This window comes from Oncorhynchus mykiss, chromosome 21 (assembly GCF_013265735.2).
Source record: "Oncorhynchus mykiss isolate Arlee chromosome 21, USDA_OmykA_1.1, whole genome shotgun sequence".
In the NCBI taxonomy this organism is placed as follows: Eukaryota; Metazoa; Chordata; class Actinopteri; order Salmoniformes; family Salmonidae; genus Oncorhynchus; species Oncorhynchus mykiss.
Window position 1 is genome coordinate 50952032 of NC_048585.1, and position 26663 is coordinate 50978694.

Genomic DNA, 26663 nt, shown 5'->3' on the forward strand with positions numbered 1-26663 from the left:
TAGACACAGATTCCCTTACCCTCTTTATTGCAGGATTGTGATCTGTGATTAATAAACATCAACACTAGTTAATCTTGAATAATAGTTAAGTTAACAATAAAAAAAGTTTAAACACTTAACTTCAAAGAATCAACACTTTTATATAAGTTCAAAGTGTACAAGTAAGTTAACACATGTAAAAGTTCAAAATGTTAGTAACAAGTAGGCTATTATTAATAAAAACATAATTTCAGGTGAAGAAAAAAAATACCAGAGGTGTCCAATCTCGCTCCACTGATCACTGATCTTCTGTTGCAGCCCAGCAATAGCACACTTGATTATTAACTCATTTGTTTTGATACATTGAATCAGATGTGTTAGCACTGGGCTGGAACAGAAGCGTACACACTCAGCGGGGTTGGCATGCTCCAGTTGTAATCGGTTTATACATCGTGTGACTTTTACTTGTTAGATACTTGTTAGATATTACTGCATGGTCGGACTAGAAGCACAAGCATTTCGCTACACCCGCATTAACATCTGCCAACCATGTGTATGTGACAAATAAGATTTGATTTGATTTGAAATTGTCTTTTTGTTCACAAAATTTGCTAACATAGGTACACATATAATCCACGGCATACAACAATGTTAATTTACTCTCTTGGGACATTCTTTGGGACCTCTTCATCTGCAGACCTTGTTTCTCTGTAAATGAGGACAGAAAAAAACATCACAAAGAAGCAGGCTGCATTATACTCAAGTTAGACAGCCCTGAATATTATGTTTCCATATCTCTCTGTCCTCAGTTTTTCTCACTAGGGACTGGAACTGGGGAATAGTTTCATAATGTCCTCTCACAAAGGTACCTGCCTTATCCAGAAAGGTACCTGCCCAATCCAGAGTAGCCTACTCTTCCTTATCTGACAGCTGGAAGTGCTAGCTAATCCTTTCACCCTCTTCCATAGCTACCTACAGTCGTTTTCAGATTTCAACACAAGTTTTCAATGGGATTTGCTCATTGCTGGCTACTTCAGAACAGTCCAGCGTTTTGTCTTGAACCAGACCCATGATCTTCAACGGAGACCCAGATTTCTGACACTGGGTCCGACATTGTGCTCCAAAATACCTTGGTATTCACCTGATTTCATGATGCAATGCACACGTTCAAGGCACCCGGTGCCAGAGGCAGCAAAGCAACCCCAAAACTAAACCCTCCATGTTTGACTGTAGGGAAGGTGTCCTTTTCGTTGAAGGTTTCATTTTGTTTTCTGTAAACATAGAGATGGTGTGCTTTACCAAAAAGCTATAATTTGGTCTCATGTGTCCACAGGACATTCTCCCAGAAGGATTTTGGCATGCTCAGGTGTGTTTTGGCAAATTGCAGTCGGCTTTTCTTATGTCTCTGACTCAGCAGTGGGGTCCTCCTGGATCTCCTACCGTATAACCCCTTTTCATTGAGTTAGCGATGGATGGTGGAAGGAATCTGTGTGGCAGTTGACCGAGGTGCTTTCTTCACCATTCGAACAATCCTTCACTGCAATCTTCCATCAAGTTTTCTCTTGTGGTCACGTCCAGTGAAGTTGACTACAGCATGGGCCTTAAACTTCTTTATAACATTATGTACGGTGGAAACAAGGACATCCAGATCTCTGGAGATGAACTTGTAGCCTTGAGATTGTCCATGCTTGGCTACAATCTTGTGTCTGGCCTCCTCAGATAGTTCTCTGGGTTTCTTTCTTTTGTCCATGCTCATTGCAGTACACACAGTGACACAAAATAGAATGAGTCCTTTTCTCTGTTCAAACTGGTTGAATACATGATTGTTATACTGCAGGAACCTTCAACTCACCACAGCTGAGTTCAATTCCAAAGTAAATGAGAATCACCTGCTTGAAATCTAATTATTTATAACTACTTCTAGAAGGTGCCAATAATATTGTCTGGGCCATTTTAGGATTTATTTTATGGAATTAGCTAAGATTTAGTAAATTATTCCGAACATTTTTTGTTTTTTTCAACTGCACATCGATGTGGATACCAAAATATGTTTTCATTTCAACCGTTTTCTGGTGCATTCTTTGTAAAAAGTGCAAGGGTGCCAATATTTCTGGCCACGACTGTACCTATATGTCAGTGTTGTCAGGAATGGTACAAAAGGAAGCACATCGTCGGACAGAATGAGCATGTGAGAGCGATAAATTATATATTCAATCAAAACTGTTACCCCTACAAACAAATTCTTTCTGAAAGGTGACAAGTCTAATGGTCACTTTATGGATGCTGTAGTCTTTATGGATGCTGTAGTCTTGTTTTTATTCCGATAGCTGATATGGCTGACTTGCTTAAACAAATGTGGTTTCTACTGACAATTGAGATGTACAAACTATGGCATAAGGGAAGACAAGCGGATAAGAGGCAATCCGTCATTTCGATTAAGACATTAATGAGCAAACTAGGACGGACGTAGTCAATATAACTATTTGTTCAGCACTTTTGAAATATACAGCGACAGGGCCATTCTTACAGTGTTCTCCTTGTACATCAAGTCAGAACCATAGGATAAATAAAGGGGTCATATATGCAGACAATGAAAGCTCTTACAATATTAAATGATTACATTTCTCAAAAACAGGTTATAGGCTACATGTGCACCACCACCATGTGCACCACCATTTTGTCATCAAACCTTGTCATCAATGTCTGGCATTCTCTGGATTTATGGTGCTTTCAAGGCAACTGGGAACTCAGGGAAAAAAAAGGTTGAATCATGATGACATCAGTGATCTTTAGGCCATAGCTCTAGAAAGAGGCCGGGATGCCCTATTTACCCGAGTTGCCCAAGTTGGAGGAAAGTTCAAAACTTATTTTCCCAAGTTCCCAGTTGTCTTGAACTCACTAAAGTCAGATTTTGCAGTTCCGTGTTAACAGTTGTTTTGAGCACATGCTTCATTGACAGCATGGCCAATGTTAAATGTTTATCATTTTAAAATAGGAAAAGAGAACCTTAATCTTAGACTTGTGACCACACAGCCACTCCACTGAATAGCAATCTAATGAATGATTTGCAATGCTTGCAGTTAGCCACTGATTCCTTCCAAACCACTCATTGTTAAATTTGCAATTTCCAAATTGTTGTGCAATGTTTCTGTCCAATGGCCGATGAGCTCCGTATGTTTAATCTATAACTTCTCTTCATTATTTCTCTTCATATGACAATGATTAAATGGGATTTGCCAGTAGATTGTCGACTTGATTCATATTGATGACTGCTAGGTAAGAGTTTAAAAGTATGACGTTGACATAATCAATCCAATCAAAGCTACTGTAGATATAACGTGATTTGACGTAAATTTTATCTGTGGCCAATGACCTTGAGCCTTCTTGGATGGGCACTTCTAATGTAACTCTATGGCAGCACTCAAGGGGCTAGAATTGTAGAGCTCTACCCTTAGACTTGGCGATGATGTCCCTATAAGTGACAAAACACTGAGCCAATCATGGCGCAAAGCTCCATATTTTCTGCTGGCTTGTCCCACCTCCACAAAAAGCACTGAGCTAGGCTGAAACACCTGCATTTTGGAGCTATATTACTCAAGAAAACAAAAAAGAGACCATGTTTGTACGCGGCTTTATTAACTCAATGATATATATATATATTTTTTACATTGTTTGCAAACTGATATGTGAAATGTATTAATGTAAAAATAACATGCAAAACAGGCAAGCCCCCAAAAAATGTGGGGTTCTGCCCCACCTGCCCTGAATGACAGGTCGCCATGTCACGACTTCCTCCGAAGTCGGTTCCTCTCCTTGTTCGGGCAGCGGTCGGCGTCGCCGGTCTTCTAGCCATCATCGATCCACTTTCATTTTCCTTTTGTTTTGTCTTGTCTTCCCACACACCTGGTCTCAATTCCCTCATTACATGTTGTGTATTTAACCCTCTGTTCCCCTTCATGTCTTTGTGCGGAATTGTTTATTGTAAGTGCATGTGCATGTGCACGTTTTCTCTGGTGCACGACGGGTTTTGTACCCATTTGTTTGTTGTTCTGGTTTCTGGTGGTTTTATGAATAAAACTGCTCCGTTGATTACCCAGTTTTGCTCTCCTGCACCTGACTTCCCTGCCGCCAGTTACGCACTCCCTTACACGCCACTGGTAATAACATTACCAAATGTGACATCATAACCTATGAGATTATAACCTCATTATAACATCATCACACTTCCAGAGCTGCATGGTCATGGTGATTAGTGTAGCTTTGTAGTATCCTCACCATAATACAAACCTGTCTGAAAACAAACGGGCAGCCCTGAATGAAGAGGTCTACTCTCCCACAGAGCCTTGCTGTATGCCTCAGACATTCACTCCACAAAAGCCTCAATTGAGCAAGGTAGATTTACATCAGCAGGGCATCAGTATGACTCACTGGCTAAAATAACTCTCTAAATAAAGAATAAAAACAATCTTCTCCTGTTTCACTTAGTGCACCTTTCCTTCCCTGTTGCCAGGGAGATGACCAAATGCATTCCGTATGCAAGCATGCGCTTCAGTGCCCCCAGAGCACGGAACAGAATCATGTTCCACTTTAAAAACGTTAATTTGACATTTTTTTATGACGCAGCTGATGGCTTAAGTGGGTGAGTAGCACTTACAAGGGAGGTTGTAACATTCTAGGAAACTCTCTCTCCCTGCCTCCAATCCCTGCTGATGGATTCATTTATTTGGTAACACTTTATTTGGATAGTCCATCTGTAGATGCTCTACAGACTATCAATAACACTGCAACTAACTATCTACTAACACTAAACCCTGCTTTAACCCTAGCCCTAACCTTAGTCTAACCCTTATTCTAAACCTTACCCTAACCGTAACCAGAGCAAGCAGTTGCTTATCAACAGAGAGTTTGTTGATAGTATGATCTGTAGAGAATCTACCCAAATAAAGTGTGTGACCAATTATTTATTTAGGTAAATAAAGGATGAAACTCTGGCTGTCCGTTGAGGACAAATTCAGCTGAACTCCAGTTGCAATGACAGATTTGAATAATCTGTTCACACTTGCACTTCAACTTTTAGAATAAACATTTTTTTCTAGCATACAACATTTAAATGAGTGTAATTGGCTAAGGTTTGACTTCTGTTTGCTGGATGCATTTTTTTCCATAGGCTATTTGTTATAAGCGTGTTCTTGTTTCATAGGGTTTATACCAAAATTATGCATCTATTGTTATTTTAAGGCAGATAATACAAGATTATAACTTAATGGGATCTGTGAAATCAGATGGAAGATAATGGGTTGCTCTCTCAAATAAATATGTGCCCGGGATGGTAAGCTTTTGCAACGTGCAGTTCATATCTATATAGCTCAAATTAAGACTACGGCGAACCCTCTTGTTACACACTGACATTGGTACAAAGAGTTGGGAGCAGGCGGTTAACCAGTAATGTATGTCCGAAGGGGGTATTTTACACACAAAATTGCTTCAGTAGCAACAAGTGAATGCAGTACATAGCATGCAATTGAGGGGCTCCATGTTCCCATAACTATCCTCATGTGCTCTGTTAAGTCCTTCAAATTCCTTGTCTGAAGTGTATTTTCATCAAATTAGGCTCTTTGGCCTAATAGTGTCTCAGATATGAGTTAAGTGATTTAGCGCACAGACAAACTGCTTTTTAAAAGTAATTATCTTCTGCTCATTGTAGTCATATTCTTAAGTGTAGTTGCTCTTGGAAAAAAAGGGTCAAGAAAACAAGCGCTCAGGAATCCCCTGGGGTCAGTGCCCACCAAGGCCTGGATTACAGCACCAAAGGAACCCTGGGAAGCGTATATTGATTTGGCCTGACACTGGCTGACACATTTAGCCTAGCCGCAGCCTGACTCGCAAAGGCTTCAAGCAGTTATCTGCCATATCCTCTGCTATCTTTAAAGTGCATTGAAAAATGACCTCACGCCGTAGAAGATTTATCATCACATAATTAGTTCACTGCACCTAACGGCAGATTGCGTTTGACTAATAATACGAGCTTAAAGTTCATGTGCAGAGGATTACGCTTAATTAACTTGTTAGCTTGTGCACGCTACGACGAGCATCAGCTCTTTTACTTTTACAATATTTATATGACAAATTGTTTGGGTTCAGTGCTTGTGTGTTATGTTATGCCTTTATAACAACTACAGGGTGGCATGGGCAACATGGGCAACAGTTAAGATGAGATACTTGGACATGTACAGCCATTATGTGTCAAAGTGAATCGTGTTTGGAATGGTTTAAAGGTGCCGTCCTTAACACTGCATCAACCATGTCAATGTTTTTTAAGGAATAGGACTTAGTACTACTTTTTTCTCTCATCACAACCTAAATATCCTCATCAATATCATTATCTTGTTAACGTTTTAAACTTCAGAAAACAGGAAGTAAGAGTGTATCTGAAAGAAACTGATGCTTAGACAAATGTGTACATTGAAGTTTATGCCAGGCTTTGCAATTGGTGCATATTCAAAGTTATTGCCTTAATATAGTCATAGGTATTTTGTCTCTAAGACCTGGTCCAGTTCCTAATATTAAAGATGTATCCAGCAATTTTAATTTTTTTACTATTCATTTTGAAAAACTATATCCAAAATATTCATTACGTAATATACACACACTTAAATGGATAGTTTGGGATTTTGGCAGAGGCCCTTTATCTACTTTGCCAGAGCCAGATGAACTCGTTGATACCCTTTTTTTATTTCTCTGTGTGCAGTTTGAAGGAAGTTGCTAACTAGCATTAGCTGCTAGCAAATAGCAGTAGACTTCTAGTCACTGAGCTAATGCTAGTTAGGATTGGCTCGCGAAACTACGTCTAACTTCTTTCATACTGGACAAAAAGTACAAAAAGTTTTAAAAAAGTAGATAAAGCGCCTCATTGCCAAAATCTGTTGGCAAATCAGGGAGTTGGTCTGATGGTACACTCTGATATCATTGGCCTCCTCCCTTGTTTGCAGGAACAATAAAGGAGCAATTAGGGACAAAACAGGAAAGGCCCCTCCCCACTTGTGCCACGTCAGAGGACACCTGGACCACCTATTGAGATGTGCCTTTTTTGTTAAGTAAATCAGGTAAGGTTGAATATGGGTAGAGGAATCTGATCCACGAGCAGCACTTCTGGCCAATGGACTATTCCATGATAAACAGATTCAGTCAGTACTCATTTCCGCTCCTATGATGAATTTACAGAACAAGTGAAAAAACTAAAAATGTGACCGATTGGCTAGATCCTATGTAGATTTTTTTTTTTTTTTTTTATTCTTCGATATATTGGTTAAAAGTAGAGACTCTGAGCTAGAAAATGGTATATCATACACTGTAGTTGAGGAACACAGGGAAAGTAATACTGCTTTGAAAGTTGATACCCTTTTGAGAAAATGGCTCTTGAATATTTGGTACACCTACTGGAGAGCTCTTCTTTGTCTACACGCATTCAGCATCGTTCACACCCTCTGAAGCCTTATCCACACCCATCGCTTTAAGGATTCACATGTGAGGCCATGTGCTGGACAGAGTAAGGTAATGTAGTAAACAAGGGAGGTAAGGGAGGTAAAGGCAAAAAAAGGCCATGGTGGCAAAGTAAATACAATATAGCAAGTAAAACACTGGAATGGTAGATTTGCAGTGGAAGAATGTGCAAAGTAGAAATAAAAATAATGGGGTGCAAAGGAGCAAAATAAATCAAATAAATACAGTAGGGAAAGAGGTAGTTGTTTGAGCTAAATTATAGATGGGCTATGTACAGGTGCAGTAATCTGTGAACTGTTCTGACAGCTGGTGCTTAAAGCTAGTGAGGGAGATGTGTTTCCAGTTTCAGAGATTTTTGTAGTGAGTTCCAGTCATTGGCAGCAGAGAACTGGAAGGAGAGGCTTTAGGGGTGACCAGAGAGATATACCTGCTGGAGCGCGTGCTACAGGTGGGTGATGCTATGGTGACCAGCGAGCTGAGATAAGGGGGGACTTTACCTAGCAGGGTCTTGTAGATGACATGTCTGGGGAATAGTCTGGGGAATAGGAGTGGAGCTAGGCATTGCAGGGCCTGGATTCACCTCTACATCCCCAAAGGAAAAGAGGAGGAGTAGGATAAGGGTACTGCTAAAAGCAATGAGAATTGGTCGTCTAGAACGTCTGGAACAGAGAGTAAAAGGAGGTTTCTGGGGGCGATGAAATAGCTTCAAGGTATAATGTACAGACAAAGGTATGGTAGGATGTGAATACAGTGGAGGTAAACCTAGGTATTGAGTGATGATGAAAGAGACATTGTCTCTAGAAACATCATTGAAACCAGGAGATGTCATTGCATGTGTGGGTGGTGGAACTAATAGGTTGGATAAGGTATAGTGAGCAGGACTAGATGCTCTACAGTGAAATAAACCAATAAACAATAACCAGAACAGCAATGGACAAGGCATATTGACATTAAGGAGAGGCATGTTTAGTCGAGTGATGATAATGGTCCAGTAAGTATTAAGGTTGGTTGGGGTCACAGCGATTCAGACAGCTAGCCGGGCCATCGGTAGCAAGCTAGCATAGGATGGAGGTCTGTTTTTAGCCACCTCGTGCGTTTCCGTCGGTAGGATTAGTGGGGTTCCGTAGTGGGGTTCCGTGTGGTAGAGGGGATCAATCCAATTTGCAAAAAAAAAATAAAATAAATTTGATTGCATGGCTGTGTGCTCGATTTTATGGCTGAAATAGCAGAATACACTATTTTGAATGGGTATCCACAGACTTTTGTAAATATAGTGTATAATCTAAATCAAATGTATTTATATAGCCCTTCGTACATCAGCTGATATCTCAAAGTGCTGTACAGAAACCCAGCCTAAAACCCCAAATGGCAAGCAATGCAGGTGTTGAAGCACGTTGGCTAGGAAAAACTCCCTAGAAAGGCCAAAACCTAGGAAGAAACCTAATCTGACTTTGGTGCACGTCGTGTTCTTCACATGACCATCTCTGGTAAACACACACTATATCAAATAAAATCAACGTTTATTTGTCACATGCACAGGATACTGAAGGTGTGAACGCTACAGTAAAATGGTTACTTGCATATTTGCATAGTAGCAATATCAAAAATAAAAAGTGTCCAGATAAATATTGTATAAATATTATTAGATGATTCTTATCCAGACACACTTGTCTAAATTGATTAGTCATGTGAAATAAATAAATAAATAAATAAATAAATACATATATATATATATATATATATATATATATATATATATATATATATATATATAACCACCCCCCATCTACATCTTGCTAAGTGTACACATGTTCATGAAATACAATAGATGATCGTAATCACCCCCAGACACACCTGGCTAAATTGATGAGTGTCACGCCCTGACCTTAGAGATCATTTTTATGTCTCTATTTTGGTTTGGTCAGGGCGTGAGTTGGGGTGGGCATTCTATGTTTTGTGTTCTATGTTTTCTATTTATGTGTGTTTGGCCGGGTGTGGTTCTCAATCAGAGGCAGCTGACTATCGTTGTCTCTGATCGAGAACCATACTTAGGCAGCCTTTTCCCACCTGTGTTTTGTGGGTAGTTGTTTTCTGGTTTTGTGTCTGCACCAGACAGAACTGTTTCGATTTTGTTCGTTCTCTTTGTTATGTCAGTGTTCAGTTAATAAAAATCGTGAACACATACCACGCTGCACCTTGGTCCACACCTTCTTCCAACAACCCGTTACAGAACTACCCAACACGAAAGGACCAAGCAGCGTGGCCAGGAGAGGCAGCCCCAATAATTTTTGGGGGGTGGCACACAACGGTCGGCGGAACCGAGGTTGGAACCAGAGCCAGAAGACTGTGCCAGCCCCACGCACCAGGCCTCCTGTGCACCTCCCCAGCCCTGCACGTCTTGTGCCAGCTTGGCGCTACAGATCTCCAGTACGCGTTCTTAGCCCGGTGCACTACATTCCAGCTCCCTGCATCTGCCGGGCTAGGGTGAGGATCCAGCCAGGACGGATGGTGCCAGCCCTGCTCTCCAGACCTCCAGTTCGTCTCCTCGGCCAGGATATCCTGCGCCAGCTCTAGGCACGGTTTCCTCAGTTCGCCAGGAGATCCCAGTGTGGCCTGTTCCAGCTCCCCGCATGTGCCGGGCTAGAGTTGGTATTCAGCCCGGAAGAAGGGTGTCAAGGCTACGCACCAGATCTCCATTGCTCCCCCACAGCCCGGTCTATCCTGTGCCTCGTCCACGGACCAGGCCTCCAGTAGGTCTCCCCAGTCTGGTGAGGCCTGTGTCCTGTTCGGAGCTGCCAGAGTCTCCCTCCTGTTCGGAGCTGCCAGAGTCTCCCTCCTGTTCGGAGCTGCCAGAGTCTCCCTCCTGTCCGGAGCTGCCAGAGTCAAGGGTCCCCGCTCCCGGGTCGGCGGCGAGGGTCCCCGCTCCAGAGGCGCCACCTAAGTGGGCCAAGCCTAAGGTGGAGCGGGGTCCACGTCCTCCCCTATAGGTTTAGTTTTTGCGGCCGGAGTCCGCACCTTTGGGGGGGGTACTGTCACGCCCTGACCTTAGAGATCCTTTTTATGTCTCTATTTTGGTTTGGTCAGGGCGTGAGTTGGGGTGGGCATTCTATGTTTTGTGTTCTATGTTTTCTATTTCTGTGTGTTTGGCCGGGTGTGGTTCTCAATCAGAGGCAGCTGTCTATCGTTGTCTCTGATCGAGACACACTCTATATATATATATATATATATATATATATATATATATATATATATATATATATATATATATATATATATATATTAGACAGAACTGTTTCGTTCGTTATTTTTGTTATTTCAGTGTTCAGTTAATAAAAAATCATGGACACGTACCACGCTGCACCTTGGTCCACACCTTCTTCCAACAGCCGTCACAATGGGTCATCTGACGAAGAGTCTTTTGTTGAGACATGTAGCTAGCTAGCTAGATAAATAATGAATTTAATTGTGTTTTCAAGACAACTGGGATCTTGGAAAAATACAAAGTCAAATCATGACGCCAGTTTTCTTCAGGGCAGAAGGTCGGGCACTAAAAAGAGGTTGGAATTCAGAGTTGGATAGTTGTAGCAACACTTTTACAGTTCATGATATTAAAATAAATAAAAAAAAGCTGTTTTAGAAGGATTACCTACACATACTGAACAGCTCATGTTATCGACGGAAGCATGCTACATGGCAGACGAATCTGAACTCATCTCTCAGCATGTCCAGACCATCCATTATCTCAGCCAATCATGGCTAGCTGGGAAGGTTCCTGTATTTGTCCGTGGCTAAACCAACTAGGTTTGTAATTTAACAATTTTTATTGGTCTTTACAAATGGCATACATGTTTTTTTTTTATTAAGGAACATGAAAGTTCACATGTTCCAGAAGGCATTTCTGACAAAAAAGCATTTTGACAAAAAATACATGTTTACTTTCAAATGCCTCTCCTGTGAAGTAGTGAAATGCGACATACACTTAGTATCCAACTCACAAATATAATAGGTCCTCACTCCGCACACAAAGAGATGTAGGCAGAGCTTGCTTAATCTTCTGATTTTTAAATCAGTTTCACTGCACAGGGGGATTATATGCAGACGTTTGGCTTAACAGTCTTATAACAGTGTTGACCCACAGGGCTCAGTGTTGGGTCTCCTGCTGTTGTAGCTATCATCACATTTCTACTATAGTCCACTAACACTTCCTCATTAGTCCCATTTTCACCCTCTTATCTAACACAATCTGGAGATTGCCAAGGAAAGTTGGCCAAATGAACTCAACACGTATGTTAGCAACAGAAATACTTTGCTGCGGTGCACATTACTGTAAGCCTTAGCAGCCACAGTTTAAAGTCATCTACTCAAGTGGCTGGTGGTTTTACTTCATTAACTACTGTACCACTTGCTCTGTTTGTTATGTTCAGGGAAATTTAGTGCTTGATAAATTCATTTCACATGCACATTGGACCATTACACTTCCCCAGTTGATTGTAAACATCACATCTTACGATTTACTGATCTGGCTACTCTATTTAACAGGCAAATCTTGGCCAATATTAGGCTGAAACTAGCCACACCTTTGTCCTATACAGCACCCATTGGCTCCAAATGCCATCTTATTTTATTTTTGTTATGGCACTTTCAGAGCCTTGGCTTTGCATTCTCCGCAGGCCATTGTACAAGTCTCATTCCAAACCTTACAACTATATCAACCAGATATGATTCCTCCTTTTCTTAGAGTATTTGTCATTTACTTTCCCTCTCTGGGCAACATTGGTAACATCATAAGGCATCGTCATCTGTATTTCTGTCAGCTACAAATGCACTTATGGGGCTATGCTGGGACGAAATGCACAAAGACAGCTTCACACTCGCCAGGGGTGTTATTCTAAGACCAGGCTGGAATCAGAAGTTTTGTCGGTTTCAGTTAACCAGGGCGCTGCTAAATGGCTTAAGCCAAGCCTCACTGCACTCGGCGAATGCCTTGAGATATTGCTGCATGACAGCTAAAGTAGCCGTGTGCATCATAGACATGTACCCAGCTTCCGAAGCCCTCCGGCTTTTCTATTCTTCCTGACTGACTTTTAAGTGTTTTATCCTTGGGACACGGCGATAATGTGCATTAAGATCAAGAACACTTATTTAGATTGCGCTTTATGTTTTATTCCGGCCCCTTCATTTGCCCGTGTTTAGACTGTGCCATGCTTCGAATAGCTCACATATGCAGGCGAGAGCCCCCCCCCCCCCCCCCCCCACAACGAGAAAGCAGTTGTCTGTATGAGCTTCAGTGTATTAGCACAGTCCCTCCCATGCCTATTTAGTTATTCGCTCTGAAAACCAGAGGTCACTGAGAAATCATCCTCCACAGATTTCAACGTGTCATTCTGCAAAGAGACTAAATGTACATAGGCCTATGCGCTGAGGGGCTGAGTTCAGAGGATGAAGTGCTGTACAGTACGTGATGCATTTGATGTTGGGAGGACACATATGGCAGCTCTTGCTTTAGCCCCTGTGGCTTATTCAGACAGGCAAACCTCTGCACCGTCTGTTCAGTCATGACACAGTCACAGCTACGGGCTGCCTCGGGAACATTCAGGCCAATCAAATGCATGAACACTAACATTTGACATAAACTGTGAATCAGTGAGCCGACTATGTATTATTTACATTTTAGTAATTTACCAGACACTCTTATCCAGAGCGCCTTACAGGAGCAATTAGTGTTAGGGCACATCGACAGATTTCTCACCTAGTCGACTCTATTATAGATGACATGACACCTGTCATAATCCTTATCATAGCTCATGTCAGTTTATGACAATTTACTTGTAATTTGTTGCAAGGCATTTTAGGAAGCTTGCCAGGTGAATAGTATATGCCTTTTCCCAAAATAAGAAGTATGTCTACACCACATATCCATTCCCAATCGTTCAATCTCTAAGACACTGGATTAGATCCAAAGTCATTTCAGATTCATTCCAGTCATTCCATAGCAGAATGTTGTCATTATGTTAAAAAAAACAAAGCACATTATTGTCTGGCACTGATTTATTTAAAGCCAGTGAAGAAAGAGACAAGACTGATATCATCACGATCTTAAAGCTTTTACACATGTCAAGATATTGAGAACGCTAAACCCTAAAGCCAAAGCAAGAAACTGAACATGAATGGGGGCTGTAATAGAACACTGTTGGTGACATGCCAGAATATTCTGCGTTCTCCAACAATTATGAATACAACCTGATGTAGAAAAGCCAAAATATAAATACTGCAGGCACTGGCATTCCCCAAAAAGAGGATCCAGTTTTAGCAGACACTGTAAATCTTTGTCAGACAGACTGTTGACACATGATCTCCGATCTCAGTGCATCACAGGACTCCGTCTGATGCCAAGTCCACCACAACAAGAGGTCACCAAAGTGGCTCTAGTGAAAAGTGACCGAATGTCTGCCTGGAATCAATAAAACCGCTTGTAAAATGTAATACATGTCTGACAAAAACCGTAATAAGATAAGGTAAGTAATCACTTTATATTTTGCACATTGACACTACCAATAAAGGCTAATCATCTACTTTCTAGGTGTTTTATACAGTCAGCATTTATTCATCATTGCTCTGTGGGAAAAGTGCACACTCTTGAGTGTTCAGTACAATGCATAGCCTAAAGAAATACAAATGTACTGTATTCAAAAGCAAGCATAATGTTCACAAGCATGTATGTGGAAGGATAATGTGCTATGTAAGTGCGTGAGAACTTCTGTGATCAAAAAGGGCTGGAACACCATTGGCCTCAGGGCCGGATCCAATTGAATTGAATATTTAATGCACAAGTACATTCATGCAGAGGCAAAAAGCACTCCCTATTGACCAAAAGTGTTTAATGTATATAGGACTCTATTGCAAAACACCATAACCCACATCGTAGTTCTATTAATAAGGAATTCAGCTTATTTACCGTACCAAAATGGCTGTGTATTGTAATACAATTTTTTTAGGGGTGTATCGTATAATCCTTTAACATGCTCATGTATTATATATATACACAGCGCGCACACACACACACCAAGGATAGAGACACATTGGACTCTAGAATTCATCTCCTGCTATGTTTACTTGACTAATTGTAAATTTAATTTCTCTCAAGCATATGATCCAATGATTTACTTTTTACCTTCCGCATTTGCATTAATTACTATCTTCCCCAGTGCCCTAATGTTTCCACGACCTTCAGAGTCCATTTTTATTGTTTGAACTTCATTGGCTTTGAGGCATGGATCTATTCAACCTTGGTGAATTGGGTTGGACTGTGGATGCATGTAAATAGATTTCAAAGCGTCTGTTATTTTAAACAATGAGATACTATACTTGCTCAGTGGGCTCATTCATTGCATCTTCCTAGACAAAATGATTCACCAATGATTATAGAGTTCACTTGTAAATGCTTTACAAATGCTTAACATAAAGTTACTTTGAATTGCTAGCAATAGTTATGCAACATCACATGTCACATTTACGAACCATTCATTTAGTCTTTTATAAGGAATAAATACATTCTTCCAGTTAGCCTCAATAAAGCTAGCTACACACTACTCTACAATACCAAAGTATTATAGACTCAAGTCAGTGTTAGGATGTTTCTCTTGTTGCAAACTGATCTGAAGTGGTCGTGCCTAAGGTCCCTCAGACCTTCTGTTGGGATAGACTGCTCCGCCTTGCTGCCGTCTGGGTTCTGTGAACTGAGTGCCCTCTCAGGTATTTGGTAAAATGTCTGGACGTATCGTACAGCATACAGCTATTGTCAGATGGAGGAAGACTGTGGTAATTTTCCTCTGGGTTTTATAGTATCCGTCTCAAGGGGGGATCTCACATGATAATAATAGAATGTCAACGTTACAGAGAGGTAGTTTGATGCTGTGTGTTTGTCATCAGTCAAATACTTTACTACATGTAACTCCTCACACATTCCAGCAGTATTCTATTTCCTGTGAAAAACTTTTTTGAAACCAAATTCTACCGCTAAGGTTCTCTGTAGTTTTATGCGGCTTGGGCAGACAATGGGGACTTGTCTTGAAAATGTATTTAACATTAAGAAAGGTATGAAATTGTAAAAAGTGTATTCTGAATCCACCTAACCCATAGGCCTGCTGTGTATAAACAGAGTACAATATGGCTAAATGAATCATTCATTCAAATTATACCTCTCCTTTCAGAGGGTTTGAGTGTGTTACCAATTGAAATAAGTAGGTAAACCTGAACAGGGTTAACATGTCATTGTCAGTGTTAATGTTAATCTTTCACACTTTTTAAGAGGCTCCTCTGCCAAGACGAGGGGGGTACTAAGGTCAGGTTCGGGCTTGGGGGGAAAAAATGAGGGCCCACTCATTGGAGGGCCTCGCCTTTGTCTTTGATCAGGAACAAGGAAGAAGTAGCAGAGCGTTTCAAAGACAAATCAAAACAAACGGAATAAAGACCCGAATGTCAACAAACATGGTGGATGGATCTCAGTGATCATTCAAAAGGGGGTCGCATTAGTCTCAGGGTCACGTATGGACAGGCCTTTCTGCACAGTGACCTCCGGCCGTCACGCTTCTGGAGGGAACACCAAATAAACCAATAGAAACCCACCCTCCATAAACCACCCCGGTTCATAAACCACTGGTGGTCAATCAAGCTGTAGGCGCCCTCTTTAGTTTCTCAAGGAAGTGACTTTCACAAACGAGCAGCAGCATTTCCTCTTGTTATATTTCCATTGTGGTCAGGGATCCCAACACTATTAAAGTGGAATCACCTTAACCCAGTTGGACCAGCTTTTGTTATAGTTGAGGAGTTTTCGACAACGAACGATCTGCTGGTTTTGTATGAGCTCACGCTCGACTTGGCGCATTATCTCTGCTTCACATGTTTTGCCCAAGTTTGTTCAAGGTCTTTAACAAAGAAAGTGGCTTATTATCGCCCGCTGGAGGAGTTGTCTGCACATGTACGATTCAGTAATTGCTGCCGCTGAACAAGCAGACTGAATTGGACGTGACACTGAGCCATTATTAGGAAATCAAATGCTGTTTTTGCAATTATATTAGTTTGGCTGAGCACAGTGAATCGCCCTTGCGAAGCTCATAAAAAGTTAATCTAGCCACAATCGCAGGGCTTCAGCGGTACCGCGTGAAGTACAATGAGGCCGCAGGGAGAGTTTGAGAGGAGCGACTCACAGCTCCACTTTCCACCAAACCCAGACTGGTGGTGCCTCTGAATGTGAATAGGATGGGGGGGTTGAGTGAAATGGTGGACTGGAAATGAAAGGCACATCCCCACCACAGATTTAAATGTCCAATGCAGCTGTTTTTATCTCAATATCTAATCATTTCTGGGTACCAATTACGTATCTTACTGTGATTGTTATGACTTAAAATGTTCAAAAAGAAACAAATGGCTTCTTAACAAAGAGCCATGCAAGTGGGGAGGGGAAAACTCAAATCTAGCTGTTATTGGCAGAGAGGTTTGGAGCTCTCTTTGTTATTGGTCTCCTCTTTCCATAGGGGGGTCATATTAGTTTGTAAGCCAACCCGTTTGGACGCTACAAAACTCCATCCGACCAAAATAGGCTGAAAATGTGGGCTGTCTTTTCAAACAGCTCTTACACTAAAAGGGCATTATAATAATTGTCACAATTTGACAGTATTATTCCAACCTCATAGTGTTGAACTGTACAGTGCCTTGCGAAAGTATTCGGCCCCCTTGAACTTTGCAACCTTTTGCCACATTTCAGGCTTCAAACATAAAGATATAAAACTGTATTTTTTTGTGAAGAATCAACAACAAGTGGGACACAATCATGAAGTGGAATGACATTTATTGGATATTTCAAACTTTTTTAACAAATCAAAAACTGAAAAATTGGGCGTGCAAAATTATTCAGCCCCCTTAAGTTAATACTTTGTAGCGCCACCTTTTGCTGCGATTACAGCTGTAAGTCGCTTGGGGTATGTCTCTATCAGTTTTGCACATCGAGAGACTGACATTTTTTTCCCATTCCTCCTTGCAAAACAGCTCGAGCTCAGTGAGGTTGGATGGAGAGCATTTGTGAACAGCAGTTTTCAGTTCTTTCCACAGATTCTCGATTGGATTCAGGTCTGGACTTTGACTTGGCCATTCTAACACCTGGATATGTTTATTTTTTAACCATTCCATTGTAGATTTTGCTTTATGTTTTGGATCATTGTCTTGTTGGAAGACAAATCTCCGTCCCAGTCTCAGGTCTTTTGCAGAATCCATCAGGTTTTCTTCCAGAATGGTCCTGTATTTGGCTCCATCCATCTTCCCATCAATTTTAACCATCTTCCCTGTCCCTGCTGAAGAAAAGCAGGCCCAAACCATGATGCTGCCACCACCATGTTTGACAGTGGGGATGGTGTGTTCAGGGTGATGAGCTGTGTTGCTTTTACGCCAAACATAACGTTTTGCATTGTTGCCAAAAAGTTCAATTTTGGTTTCATCTGACCAGAGCACCTTCTTCCACATGTTTGGTGTGTCTCCCAGGTGGCTTGTGGCAAACTTTAAATGACACTTTTTATGGATATCTTTAAGAAATGGCTTTCTTCTTGCCACTCTTCCATAAAGGCCAGATTTGTGCAATATACGACTGATTGTTGTCCTATGGACAGAGTCTCCCACCTCAGCTGTAGATCTCTGCAGTTCATCCAGAGTAATCATGGGCCTCTTGGCTGCATCTCTGATCAGTCTTCTCCTTGTATGAGCTGAAAGTTTAGAGGGACGGCCAGGTCTTGGTAGATTTGCAGTGGTCTGATACTCCTTCCATTTCAATATTATTGATTGCACAGTGCTCCTTGGGATGTTTAAAGCTTGGGAAATCTTTTTGTATCCAAATCCGGCTTTAAACTTCTTCACAACAGTATCTCGGACCTGCCTGGTGTGTTCCTTGTTCTTCATGATGCTCTCTGCGCTTTTAACAGACCTCTGAGACTATCACAGTGCAGGTGCATTTATACGGAGACTTGATTACACACAGGTGGATTGTATTTATCATCATTAGTCATTTAGGTCAACATTGGATCATTCAGAGATCCTCACTGAACTTCTGGAGAGAGTTTGCTGCACTGAAAGTAAAGGGGCTGAATAATTTTGCACGCCCAATTCTTCAGTTTTTGATTTGTTAAAAAAGTTTGAAATATCCAATAAATGTCGTTCCACTTCATGATTGTGTCCCACTTGTTGTTGATTCTTCACAAAAAAATACAGTTTTATATCTTTATGTTTGAAGCCTGAAATGTGGCAAAAGGTCGCAAAGTTCAAGGGGGCCGAATACTTTCGCAAGGCACTGTATACAAAATCACATTTTTGACTGCACTGTGCCTTAACCCCTAAGGTCGATGCATTGGATGCTTCTCAATCCACTGTATCCGCCGATGTTGCACTACCGCATCTGCGGTGAAAGGTGACAGAGCTAGAGCGGTGTTTGTCAGACCAGGAGACATCGGTATTCTCACAAAATCGTCTGTAGCGTCCAAACAGGTTGGCTTACAAACCAATACGACCCCCCTATGGAAAGAGGAGACTCTCACGAACACGTACATGTTTTGCTCTAGGAAAGGCCTCACAAGACTCGTCTGAAGGTCCCCCGGGTACCAGTTGAAAAAATGTATGGAAGTATATATGGAGACTGTTTGTTTGTTTTTACTGAGTTCATCACATTCTTATAAACAAGAAAGTGTTAGGGCATAGCCTCTGCACACCAAAATTAGAAAACATGAAGTCACAACTTATTATAAACATGACCTGATTGTACCATAAATGATGTCTTATTTTGTTTTTACATCCCTAGTAGGTCGACAGTACTCTATTTATCAATGTCTGGTTCCTCTCTAGGTTTCTTCCTAGGTTTTGGCCTTTCAAGGGAGTTTTTCCTAGCCACCGTGCTTCTACACCTGCATTGCTTGCTGTTTGGGGTTTTAGGCTGGGTTTCTGTACAGCACTTTGAGAGCACTTTTTACATCAGCTGATATATAAATACATTTGATTTGATTTGATCCTCGCATTGAATCTAAATACCAATAGTGAAATATGTCATAGTTTTCCTGAAAGCTCTAACTATCTAGACAGTTGTGTTTATAATTAATCCTAATGTAGACATGGCTTGGGGAGAGACAACTGCTTTGGGAATAAAAGCAGCAGATTCACTGAACTGCACCAAAGCATTACTTTGCAATAGCCTCTACCGGCCTAAGCAGCCTGATGCTAATATAACATGGCAGTATAGGGCAGCTCCACGCAACTTTCTCAAGCCTTCCTAAGTAATTGGTGAACCAGGACCCCACCTCACATGGGTTGCTGGGGGAGGGCAGGTCCCATACAGTATTGTCCTCAGACCCACTAGGAGGCATGTGACCTTCCCATAACTCCCTCTCTCTTAGTTAGAGAGGAAAGGAAGGCCTTGGCTGACATCATGCCCTTGAGATTGCAGTTTGAACAGTGCACACTGTTCAGTTTGTCTTGAGCATCAGTTCAGTCAGACGGACAGGACCAGCCCATCAATGCCAGTGTAGGCCGACAGTAAAAGTCAGTCTGCCTGCAGTGCTTCTGTGTCTACTGTGTCCACCAGTGGAGGCTCCTCAGAGGAGGAAGGGGAGGACCATCCTCAGTGAATTTCATAAATACACAGTGAAACATTAAAGTTATCCTTTTTAGATAAAACTATACAAAATATATTCACGTCACCAAATAATTGATTAAAATGCAGTTTTGCATTTAAGGTCTACAGTAGCCTCAACAGCACTCTGTAGGGTAGCACCATGGTGTAGTCAGAGGACAGCTAGCTTCTGTCCCAGTGGCAGAACTAGAGTTTTATACATGGGGTGGCCAGGGAGTTGCCAAGGCTACTTCAGGGGGTCCATAGACCATGACAAAAAATGTGTGTGTAACCCTAACCTGGCATCTAAGGAGCATGAATGAATCCTATGATTGCTGATTAGAGGTAGAAGTGATAATTCACTGAACCCAGAGTTCTTCAATGTGGCAGATAGTGTGGTCCAAAAGGGTTACTTCAATAGAATTCTTTAACATACTATGAATAGTCAGTGTCTCTAAATCGGAACTGCAGCTCAATTTCTTGCACACACACACACACACACACACACACACACACACACACACACACACACACACACACACACACACACACACACACACACACACACACACACACACACACAGACATACTGGAGAGACTTGGGTTACTCTGTTTTCGTGAATATATCATCTGGGTCTATGTTGAACATCCAAAATAGTTTCAGAAAATAAAGCTCAAGCACCAAGGAGATAAGATTGCATTTGTGTGTTGCAGAAATTGCAGAGTTAATTTACAAAAAAAGTTAATTTACAAAAAAAACACACTGCAATTTGATACACCAGGTATCAAGCAGAAATTTACTTGAAAAATAAATAAAAAAACATAAATTTTACGAACTTACAGTGTCATATTTATGCTCATATACATTATGTTAACTAATGGCAAAGAAAAGTTTTGGAATTGGCCTAATCAAGACCAAATTAAATCTGTGTGACATGATACCCTTTGGATTTATCATTTTAGAATGTCAGTGTACTAGCTAGTACAGCCTCAGCCTCCAGTATTTATGCTGCAGTACTTTATGTGTCGGGGGGCTAGGGTCAGTTTGTTATATCTGGAGTACTTCTCCTGTCCTATTCGGTGTCCTGTGTGAATCTAAGTGTGCATTCTCTAATTCTCTCCTTCTCTCTTTCTTTCTCTCTCTCGGAGGACCTGAGCCCTAGGACCATGCCCCAGGACTACCTGACATGATGACTCCTTGCTGTCCCCAGTCCACCTGGCCGTGCTGCTGCTCCAGTTTCAACTGTTCTGCCTTATTATTATTCGACCATGCTGGTCATTTATGAACATTTGAACATCTTGGCCATGTTCTGTTATAATCTCCACCCGGCACAGCCAGAAGAGGACTGGCCACCCCACATAGCCTGGTTCCTCTCTAGGTTTCTTCCTAGGTTTTGGCCTTTCTAGGGAGTTTTTCCTAGCCACCGTGCTTCTACACCTGCATTGCTTGCTGTTTGGGGTTTTAGGCTGGGTTTCTGTGCAGCACTTTGAGATATCAGCTGATGTACGAAGGGCTATATAAATAAATTTGATTTGATTTGATTTACACAGTGCAGGTGTTAATCATGACCAGAGGGACCGCCTAAGTGCCAAATTATCCCAAGTAGATTTAAACCAGCATAATTATGTGGTTCTGGTGAGAACTGGCAAAATGTTTCACAAACTCATCCATGTTGAGGGAGCGTGCCCTCCTTGACTCAACACTGAGAATTCCGAGGTGACTTAACCTGTCATCAACCATTGTTGTCCTAAGGTGGGTTTTAATCCGTTTTAAAGCTGAGAAGCGTATCTCTCAAGAAGCAGTGCTGACTGAAATCTTACAAAGTCGATAAATAGCTCATGGAAGACCTCTTTATAAGGTTCTAGAAACACAACAAAGTCCAGGAAGACGGTCTGTCCCTTCTTCTTTTCTCTTTCCTATCAAGAAGTCGCTTGGTTTGATGAACCTCATGTTTGAGGTCCTCTAAATCTGACTCAAAGGTCTGAGCAAAGGCCAACAGAGGCTCCTCATTCGAGAATGTTGTACTCTTTGGGTTGAAAGACTGGACCCCTTCCATTGTCTCGCAATTGTTCTTTGAAAAACGCCTCTGCAGCTCAGCTGTGAGACTGTCAAGCACCTGATAAAAGATAGCTTTTTGGAAGCTCTCACCATCACTTTGGTCACAACTTTTCTGTCCTACAGAGCCCATCATCAATGAGTCGTGAAATCTTAAGCTTGTTTTAGGCTGTCTTTTACACACTGTTTGTACACGTATTTTGCAGTGCTCTACAATCTCTTCAACCTCTTTCCATAGTTCTCCAAAGTAACCCTCACTTATGTAGTCCTGCAGTGTGTCTGTAAGGGCACCTACTAGATCCACAGCCCTTGCTAGGTCAAGAGAGCTTGATTGGAGCATGTCAGAAAGACATTTGGCATCACCAAGCACTTTACAAAAGGTAACCGAAAGCCCTTTAACATGTAAATATATCTGAGAAAGAAGGCCCCTTACCTCCACTGATCTTTCGTCATTATTTTCAAGTGTGATATCCTGTGGCACTGGAAGCCTGTCCCTCAGATTATGGTATGCCGAATACATTTAAACTCAGTTTTTCACAATTCCTGACATTTAATACAAGTAAAAATTCCCTGTCTTAGGTCAGTTATGATCACCACTTTATTTTAAGAATGTGAAATGTCAGAATAATAGTGGAGATAATGATTTACTTCCGCTTTTATTTCTGTTATCACATTCCCAGTGGGTCAGAAGTTTACATACCAAATACTAATTGAGTGTAGCATTGCCTTTAAATGGTTTAACTTGGGTCAAACGTTTTGGATAGCCTTCCACAAGCTTCCCACAATAAATTGAGTGAATTTTGGCCCATTCCTCCTGACAGAGCTGGTGTAACTGAGTCAGGTTTGTAGGCCTCCTTGCTCGCACACGCTTTTTCAGTTCTGCCCATATATTGTCTATAGTTTTGAGGTCAGGGCTTTGTGATGCTCACTCCAATACCTTGACTTTGTTGGCCTTAAGCCATTTTGCCACAACTTTGGAAGTATGCTTGGGGTCATTGTCTATTTGGAAGACCCATTTGCAACCAAGCATTAACTTCTTGACTGATGTCTTCAGATGTGGCTTCAAAATATCCACATAATTTTCCATCCTCATGATGCCATCTATTTTGTGAAGTGCACCAGTCCCTCCTGCAGCAAAGCACCCCCACAACATGATGCTGCCACCCCCGTGCTTCACGGCTGGGATGGTGTTCTTCAACTTGCAAGCCTCCCCCTTTTTCCTCCAAACATAATGATGGTCATTATGGCCAAACAGTTCTATTTTTGTTTCATCAGGCCAGAGAACATTTCTCCAAAAAGTACGATCTTTGTCCCCATGTGCAGTTGCAAACCGTAGTCTGGCTTTTCTATGGTGGTTTTGGAGCAGTGGCTTCTTCCATGCTGAGCGGCCTTGCTGTCAATATAGGACTACTTTTACTGTGCATATAGATACTTTGTACCTGTTTCTTCCAGCATCTTCACAAGGTCCTTTGCTGTTGTTCTGGGATTGATTTGCACTTTTCGCACCAAAGTGCGTTCATCTCTAGGAGAGAAAACGCGTCACCTCCTGAGCGGTATGACGGCAGTGTGGTCCCATGGTGTTTATACTTGCGTACTATTGTTTGTACAGATGAACGTGGTACCTTCAGACGTTTGGAAATTGCTCCCAAGGATGAACCTGACTTGTGGAGGTCTACAAAAATTTTTCTGAAGTCTTGGCTGATTTCTTTTGATTTTTCCCATGATGTCAAGCAAAGAGGCACTGAGTTTGAAGGTAGGCCTTGAAATACATCCACAGGTACACCTCCACGTGACTCAAATTATGTCAATTAGCCTATCAGAAGCTTCTAAAGCCATGGCATCATTTTCTGGAATTTTCCAAGCTGTTAAAGGCACTGTCAACTTAGTGTATGTAAACTTCTGACCCACTGGAATTGTGATACAGTACATTATAAGTGAAATAATCTGTCAGTAAACAATTGTTGGAAAAATTACTTGTGTCATGCACAAAGTAGATGTCCTAACTGACTTGCCAAAACTATAGTTTGTTAACAATACATTTGTGGAGTGGTTGAAAAACGGGTTTTAATGACTACAACCTAAGTGTATGTAAACTTTCGACTTCAACTGTACCTGCATGCCCACCTTACATCCGCAAGTCTCTGTAGTTCTGGGCTACTGCTGTGGATACAGCTCTTTCTGAACTGCAAGCCACTTGAGATGAATGTACGAGCCAGATACATAGTTGTAAAGCTTCTGCAGGAGAGCAAAAAAAGATTTTACAGCATCGACAAGAACCAAATTCAAACAATGCTCATTACAGTGCACATAAAATGTTCATCTTGCACTGTTTTTAATCCGTGCAAACACACAAATGGTTTCCGCTCATGACTGATGCATCGTCATAGCCTTGCCCCACAAGATTATTTCTGTAGTCCAGACCATGTTTTTCAAGGCAATCAATTATCATTTTTGTGAGACCTGCTGCATCTAAGATTTCGGCTGACTGAAAGTGTAAAAAGCTTTCATGGATGGCCCCGTTGTAACAGTACCTCACAACTAAAGACATTTGTTCTTTTTTCTTTCAATCTTTTGTTTCATCTGCAATTACACTAAAAACGTATTATTTCACTTTGTACCATCTCAGCAAAGCCCTCAAGAACTTCATTCTAGATTTGGTGGCTTGTGTACTTAGCATTGCCACATGTATTCATCCTTTTCTCTATGCTATATCTATATCTCTATGCTTTGCTATTTGTAAAAAAAAATGGCCCTTGTTGTGAGTCATCAGACTCTCGATGACCTCTCTGCGCTATATTTTGAGTGGCAGTTAATAGGAGTACATCTGCAATTTCTTTAATGTAAGTACAGCTTTCCTCCACTTTCTTTTTCCGGTCCTCATTTATGACATCTAACATTGATAAGTTGCTTGTCAATAGCCCTTTTATGCTGATTCCAAGCATACATAGCATTGATATGATGCTCTGCCTTCGAATGGAGCTTAAATCCAGAATCTTTAAACAGCGCCTTTTTCCAGTTAAAAAAACCTGACTGTGATGTGAAGGCAGATTCAGGTGTATTGGACAGACAAAATGCCTACAGGTGAAACAGTAAGTCAAATCTTGACTTACAGAATATTCAAGCCATGAATTGTCCTTATACCAGGAGCTGTTGAAAGCCCTTTTCCTAGTATCATGCAGTGTTCTGGGAATTGTTTTCAAATCCAGCTGTATTTGTTCTCTGGATCTTGAAATGTCTGAAATACACGTTAAATAATGTGTCATATCTCTATGGAAATGTATAATTAAGGGATCCACTAGATTAGATACTAACAGCTGCTATCTAAAATGTGTAGTTTAAAGGATAGGCCTGGCCTACCATTGGGTCCTTTTGGAACAGAAGTCTAATATCTCACCCTTTCTTTTCATGTTTAATTGACCCTATGCAAAAAATAATAAGACTTTCTATGGTTACATCTAAGCATCCAATTACCCACATTTTAGTCCAATCTCAATCTTAATTACAAATCCCCATGGTCATGACTGTATCTTAATATCAACTACCAGCCTAAGTTACTAGTTAGACCATGTCTAGCCCTACTCTGCAGTAAGTAATTTATCAAGCTATAATTTCTTACACCTTTACGATAACAAACAGGCTATCTGCAAAATGTGGTAATCTTTTGAGTAACGTTAACAGATTGACAATTGTTTCTTTTGAGTTCAAGTACGGAAATCTAACTGAGTTAATGGATTTCAAATTGCTGAATGTTAACTTGCTGAACACTGACAGCTGTAGCCTATAGACAGCTGTAGCCTACTAGTTACCCCACATTAACTAAACATTAATATACTGTAACTTACAACACTGAACTGTATATGAGTGTATTACTAGCACAGATGTAAACATAATGTTAGGTTAAATTGGGAACCGATCTCTCTTATCTGATTAACTGCCTGCTAATGGAGCCAAAGGTCTAACATTAACTTATACAGCGACTCAACTTTCATCAAAGTTGTTCAGGAAACCTAAACCTGATGCTAAACCTTAAAACTTACTTCAAATATGATGCTTTTGCCAATCGTGAAAAGAGCTTGTGGAGCTGTGGAAATATTCTCTCTTCTTCTGTATGTTCTTCTTATTCTTCTGTATCTCACAACCAACTTTAATATTCTCTCTTCCTCAATTTGAAAAATGCGCCGCCGAAGGTCAAAATAAATGCTTCTTTCAATCAGCATCAAACTGCCAGTAGCGAATTAAATTTTGGGGTGGCACCCGGGATGGCCAATCAGATGTCAGGGGTGTCCGGACACCCCTCTGGCTCCGCCCCTGTTCTGTCCTCCTCTGGGTACATTGACTTCAATACAAACCTTTGAGGCTCATGATTCTCACCCACTTCCAAAGACTTACACAGTAATAATAAACATCCTCCAACCTGTCAGAGCTCTTGCAACATGAACTGACATGTTGTCCACCCAATCAAAGGATCAGAGAATGAATCCAATACTG

The 26663-nt window shown here is 41.2% G+C and overlaps 1 long non-coding RNA gene across 1 annotated transcript; it reads right to left on the bottom strand.

The window, feature by feature from the left end:
- Positions 1-26357, bottom strand: LOC110500944. Its single transcript, XR_002470182.2, has 3 exons — positions 26213-26357; positions 24288-24410; positions 1-687 (listed from the first exon to the last, which is right to left on the bottom strand). It is a non-coding gene; the product is annotated as an uncharacterized LOC110500944 (long non-coding RNA).
- Positions 26358-26663: the final 306 nt, after the last annotated feature.